The following is a 6,848-nucleotide window of genomic DNA, read 5'->3' as shown; positions in this document are numbered from 1 at the left end:
CCTAACTCCTCACTACTTATTTGATCTACCCATTTCATGCACATAATTTTTCTATAGAACCACAGTTCGAAGGCTTTTATTCGCTTCTTGTCTCAACTGTTTAACTGTCCACGTTTCACTTCCGAAAAAATTGGTTCAACATACACCGGTTTTCGCCTTACTCCTCACTAGTTATTTGATCCACCCATTTCATGTACATACTTTTTCTATAGAACCACAATTCGAAAGCTTTTATTCGCTTCTTGTCTCAACTGTTTAACTGTCCACGCTTCACTTCCGTACAAGACTGTACTCCAAAGAAATTATAATGTAATTTAGTATAACTGCATTAAGTGACTGTTCCGTAGATTCTGGGTAGAATATATTGTACACTATAAATGAAAATACAGACGGCACTGGTGTAATGTTCCACAATTGTAGCATATTACATCAGTGAATAAAACTTTTTATCACTCCGAGCGGTCTAGGGCGCTGCAGTTTGTGTGGCTGGTCCCGGCGGAGGTTTGAGTCCTCCCTCGGGCGTGGACGTGTGTGTTTGTCCTTAGGATAATTTAGGTTAAGAAGTGTGTAAGCTTACGGACTGATGACCTTGGTAGTTAAGTTCCATAAGATTTCACACACATTTGAACTTTTTTTTATCACTCTACTGTCGAAGTAAACAAAACAAGACCATCCCCAAATCTAAGATGTATACAGGCAGATAATATGGTTGATAAGGTGGATAGTTTTGTCATATTCGCTTGCAGATTAATCTTGTGCATTTAAGTATTGCTGAAAACATTTGTTACAAACACCTTCCCCCTGCGTATACGCTACTTGCCTATTCACTTAGAGATATAGAGCGGTGTGCAATTTTGTAGTAACACATGGAGTCACGGACAGTGACTCTACCGCTGCAACAGGTGGCAGTTCACCTGCTCCGGTCTGTCGGTCCGCAGTTCCGCTTCAGAGGCCGCCGCAATTGCCGCCACGTCTCTGGAGGTGCGCCATGTGCGGCCGAACGCTTAACTACACTAAGCACTGACTTACGCCTAACTCTGTGTGTTTCTGATACTCTCACTCACTTCTTCTACTGACTGCAACTCTGGTCCCCGACGTCAAGTCATCTTCAAGGTAATAGCACCAGCGCTGTCATATAATCCCACAGAACAAAAATCAGTCACTCATTTAGGGGAGACTTCGTCCTAAAACTTTCTCGTTTCATTCTACCTCTTTCTCATCTTTGGAGAGTTTACTCTTAGATTCCTAAACGATTTGGGTGTATTCGAATTACATCTAAAAAGTATTTTAAATACGGACTTCGTGAGAGTTTGGGGCTCGCTAACACCTACCAAAGTAGTGAAGATAGTACCTGTCTGTCAGAGACTTGCATCTGATGCACTACTGATTAGATGCACTGATGGTAAGACAAAATGTAAATGAAACGTTGTACAGTGTTATTTGCCCAAATAAGATACGTTTTGGTCTTGTAGCAGCTGTTCCTCAGTTCTATGTTTGAACAATGAAGAAAATAGTTGAAACTTCCTGGCAGATTAAAACTGTGTGCCCGACCGAGACTTGAACTCGGGACCTTTGCCTTTCGCGGGCAAGTGCTCTACCAACTGAGCTACCGAAGCACGACTCACGCCCGGTACTCACAGCTTTACTTCTGCCAGTACCTCGTCTTCTACCTTCCAAACTTTACAGAAGCTCTCCTGCGAACCTTGCAGAACTAGCACTCCTGAAAGAAAGGATATTGCGGAGACATGGCTTAGCCACAGCCCGGGGGATGTTTCCAGAATGAGATTTTCACTCTGCAGCGGAGTGTGCGCTGATATGAAACTTCCTGGCAGATTAAAACTGTGTGCCCGACTGAGACTTGAACTCGGGACCTTTGCCTTTCGCGGGCAAGTGCTTCGCGCTATGGAAGCAGGGAGGCCTTAGCTGGTCACTGGAGGAAGTTGGCAGCACATCTGCACATAGAAGTCACCTAACGTAAATTACGGGGAGGGGCGCGATGATCTCTGACGCCACGTTAAGAAAATAGTTGTATGTTAACCGGGGACCTAGAAACGACGGAGAGGCTCCGTCCCCGCCGCAGCCGCAGTGCTCCACAATCCCACGACGACTACCGCAGTCCACCCCTCCGCCGCCCCACATCGAACCCAGAATTGCTGTGCAGTTCGGCCTCCGGTGGACCCCCCAGGGAACGTCTCGCACCAGACGAGTGTAATCCCTACGTTGGGGTGGTAGAGTAAAGGTGGAGTACGCGTACGTGGAGAACTTGTTTATGCAGCAATCGCCGACATTGTGTAGCGAAGGCGGAATAATTGGACCGAGCCCGCATTCGCCGAGGCAGATGGAAAACCGCCTAAAACCCTCCACAGACTCGCCGGCTCACCGGACCTCGACACAAGTCCGCCGGGCGGATTCGTGTCGGGGACCAGGCGCTCCTTCCCGCTCCGGAAAGCCGATCGGCTAACCGGGCTGGCAATAAAATAGTAGTCCTAGTACATATTTATCGCCATTCCCGAAAAAAGGTCTGATTATCTAGAGATCAACGACAGATCAAGCAGTCCACAAGATGCTGCATCGAGAAGGAAAAAATCAAGAAAAAAGATTATCCTAGTCTCTAAATTGCAAGGAGAAGGAGTCTTGCAGTAACAGAAAGGGAAAATGTATGGTGCTGGTGAATTTTAACCGGAATGTGCCTTGCACTAGCATTCATTTTTTTAATAAAATTTTAAAATCAGCTTTTTCCTAAGTTCGTTTTCCCTTTAATTCAGTGCCAACTATTCTAAATATTAAGTAATCTCAATGAAATTTTTGCGGGGAGTGGTCTTGAGGTGTTTGTACACATCTATGAATTAATATTACCAGAAAACTAAATTGTCTATTTTACTATCACATTAATGTACCGATAATTAAAGAAAACTAAAGTTTGAAACTTGAGAAACTACTGAAAGTAAAGTAATGACATTTCTCACGAAATGAATATATAGAACTGTTGAATACTGTCTTGCGAATGTACCTAAAAAATCTGAAATCTGAAAGTTGAGCTCCGAGTACTAAAAGCTGTTTTTCAAAAATACCATTAAGAATAAAATTTAAAATTCAAACGTCAACCACGAATGAAGCTCGGGACTTCAAAGCTTGCGTTTTGTTATATCTTTAGGTAAGATATATGATTTTAAAATTCGGCTGAAATCGACAAAGCAAAAGAAAAGTTAAATTTTTGGGTAGATTCTCCCCTTAAACGAAGAGACTGCTCGCTTAGAAGTGCTGTAAATGGTGTAGCGCTGGTCCCAGGTGCTCGTGTGAGCCTCTGCCTATAAAGTACGTCATGACAGTGAAGTAGTGTCTACGATCTATCTTTTACTAGGACGTTCACTCCGCAGTGTGTGGAGAGGGTACTTCACACCGGAGGAGTTCCTGTGACATTTCGGGGATGCTTTTCGAACCGTAAATTAGAAACATTGTTTCAGATTACCGTGAACTTGAAACAAGATGTTTATTTCAATATTTTCGGTTTGTACTGGACACTTCTATCTTCCAAGATGACGACAGCCGTGTTGAAAAGCGCTGAACGGATACGTTCCTTTTTTGACGAACACTCAGGGCGCCATGTCGCAGCTAGACCTGACCACCAAATCATGCGATCTTAATCCCGTATTATACACTGATCACCCAGAACATTACGGTCACCTGCCCAATAGCCGGTATGTCCGCCTTTGTCACGGATAACAGCAGCGATGCTTCGTGCCATGGAAGCAGTGAGGTCACTGGAGGAAGTTGGCAGCACATCTGCACATAGAAGTCACCTAATTACCGTAAATTACGGGGAGGGGAGCGATGAGCTCTGACGCCACGTTCAGTCAAATCCCAGACGTGTTCAGTCGAGTTCAGATCTGGCGAGTTGGGGGGGCCAGCACATCAACTGCAGTTCGCCACTGTGTTCCTCTAACCACTTCATCACCTTCCTGGCATTGTGACATGGCACACTTTCTTACTGAAAAATACCTCTGCCGTCGGGAAACATGATCGTCATAAAGGGGTGTACGTGGTCTACAACCAGTGTATGATACTCCTTGGCCGTCATGGAACCTTGCACGAACTCCACTGAACCCATGGACGCCCACGTGAATGTTCACCAGAGCGCAATGGAGCCCCCCCACCAGCTTGTCACCTGGCTGAAAATGATTTACAAGTTCGTGGCGCCCTCCATCGGTAATGCTGGAATTCAATATGCTGTTGGCTTACATTTAGCCTTGATGACACCTTCCACTCTCGCAGACATACGTTCAGTCAGGTGCTGGAAGGTTTCTTCACGGAGTGCTGCACTGAGGAGAGGTATCGATGTCGGTCGGTGAGGCCTGGCACGAAGTCGGCGTTCCAAAACACCCCAAAAGTGTTCTATAGGATTCAGGTCAGGACTCTGTGCAAGCCAGTCCATTACGGGAATGTTATTGTCGTGTAACCACTCCGCCAAAGGCCGTGCATTATCAACAGGTGCTCCCCATCCTCGAATTGCTCTTCAACAGTGGAAAGCAAGAAGGTGCTTAAAAGATCAATGTAGGCCTGTGCTGTGATCGTGCACGCAATATAACAAGGGTTGCAAGCCCCCTCCATGAAAAACACGACCACACCATAACAATACTGCCTACGAATTTTACTGTTGGCAGTACATACGCTGGCAGATGACCTTCACCGGGCATTCGCCATACCCACACACTGCCATCGAATCGCCACATTGTGTACCGTGATTCGTCACTCTACACAACGTTTTTCCACTGTTCAATCGTCCCTTACACCAAGCGAAGCGTCATTTGGCATCTACCGGCGTGATGTGTGGCTTATGAGCAGCCGCTCGACCATGAAATCCCAAGTTTTCTCACCTCCCGCCTATATGTCATAGTACTTGCAGCGGATCCTGATGCAGTTTGAAGTCCCTGTATGATGGTCTGGATGGATGTCTGCCTATTACACATTAGGATCCTCTTCAACTGTCGGCGGTCTCTGTCAGTCAACAGACAAGGTCGGCCTGTACGCTTTTGTGCTGTACGTGTCCCTTCACGTTTGCACTTCACTGTCACATGGGAAACAGTAGCCCTAGGGATGTTTAGGAGTGTGGAAATCTCGCGTACAGACGTATGACAGAAGAGACACCCAATCACCTGACCACGTTCGAAGTCCGTGAGTTCCGCGGAGCGCCCCATTCTGTTCTCTCACGATGTTTAATGACTACTGAGGTCGCTGATGTGGAGTACCTGGAAGTAGGTGGCAGCACAACGCAGCTACTATTAAAAACGTCTGTTTTTGAGGGTGTCTAGATAATTTTGATCACATAGTGTACCTTGTTTCTACACCAGAGGCATAGTTCAATGCGGCAATGTTACCGAAATTTCTCAATAATGTTGTTGCTCATGTATCAATAACTATTTGTGATCACATACACATTATCATTGTAAACGATAACAGTTATTATTACTGGATCAAATACATTGTACAAAAATAGTTTCTCGTAGTTATTCACAGTTATGTAGGTAACACAACAATAAAAATAGAAAATAAACAACAGTACCGACCGTTCGCCGTGTCATCCTCAGACCTGAAGTGTCACAGGATCACAGGTTATGGATACGGAGGGTAACGTGGTCAGCACACTGCTCTCCTGGCCATTGTCAGTTTTCATGCCCAATGACACTACTTCTTAGTCAAGTAGCTACTCAATTTGCCTCACAAGGGCGGAGTGCCCCCTTTTGCCAACAGCACTCGGCAGACCCGGATGGTGAACCATTCAAGTGCTAGCCAAGCCCGACAGCGTTTAACATCGGTGATCTGGCGGGAACCGGTGTTCCGCTGCGGCAAGGCCGTTGGCAGCAGAACAATGGAACTAATATTATTAGGGGAAGCGTGGCGGCATCCCGCATAACACACTTCACATTTCTACTTGGCGCTGTGTAGCTATAGACCTAGACTTCAACAGAGTGTCTTAAACCCGTTTGCGGTGGCGAGAAGGACCAACTGCGGCGACGCTGCGTGAATGATAATCACAAGTTCTATGAACAAAGCTACTACATTTTTATTTGACTGTTATGATCGGTTTGGGACGAAATGGTCTATGTTCGGTTCTGAAACCAAAACACGGGAGGAGAGCGCTGGCGTCAGCTGGTGCCCTCCGTTACAACGACACAAATTGCTACAAGATGCTTCCAAAAAGAAACGAGCTGGAGGTTGTAAAACGAAAGCTGCGGAAGGTATCGTAAACAGCGCTGAGGCCCCAACCTCATCACTAGAAAGACATAACCGCCTACCCACCCGACGACAAACCGAGCACGCTCAGGCTTCGAGCGTCCACTGGACTCAGTAATGCTTATAGAAATGGGGGCTTCAAAAGTAGAAAAAGGGATCTAGTGTGTTTCTTCATAGCGGAAGGAATGCAGGGAATGGAAATTATCGAGCAATGACACAAATGTACCGAGAGCACCGCCTGTCCTTTGCAATTCCGACGCTCAGTCAGACCGCGGTTCAATGACTGCCACCGCAACTTGCCGGTCTTCAATAATGAGGACATCCTCTCGCAAGACAATGGCGGTAATGCGGTGTGACGTTCCAGTCCTTGCCCTGTCCTTCCTTGAACCGCTTGTGCCATGCCTTGACCCTTGCTACGGACATGATTTTCGTACGCTTATGACTAAAGACCGGACTACATGCTTCATAAAAACCTTAAAATATGCATGCAAATATGCATAAAAATGCTTAAAATTGCATGCAAAATTTCGAAATATGCAAGATCAAATAATAAAAAAACATGTTAGTTACTGCGTGCGTTACATCTCAAAGTCGAACCTGTGCATATCAGTTACGAG

The 6,848-nt window shown here is 45.9% G+C and overlaps 1 pseudogene; it reads right to left on the bottom strand.

Moving 5' to 3' along the window:
* Positions 1-5,739: 5,739 nt before the first annotated feature.
* On the bottom strand, positions 5,740-5,857 carry LOC126102538 (5S ribosomal RNA; annotated as a pseudogene).
* Positions 5,858-6,848: the final 991 nt, after the last annotated feature.

The sequence above is a fragment of the Schistocerca cancellata genome, chromosome 9, assembly GCF_023864275.1.
Source record: "Schistocerca cancellata isolate TAMUIC-IGC-003103 chromosome 9, iqSchCanc2.1, whole genome shotgun sequence".
Lineage (NCBI taxonomy): Eukaryota > Metazoa > Arthropoda > Insecta > Orthoptera > Acrididae > Schistocerca > Schistocerca cancellata.
The sequence above is the reverse complement of the archived record's forward strand: the minus strand, read 5'-3'. Positions and strand labels throughout refer to the sequence as shown.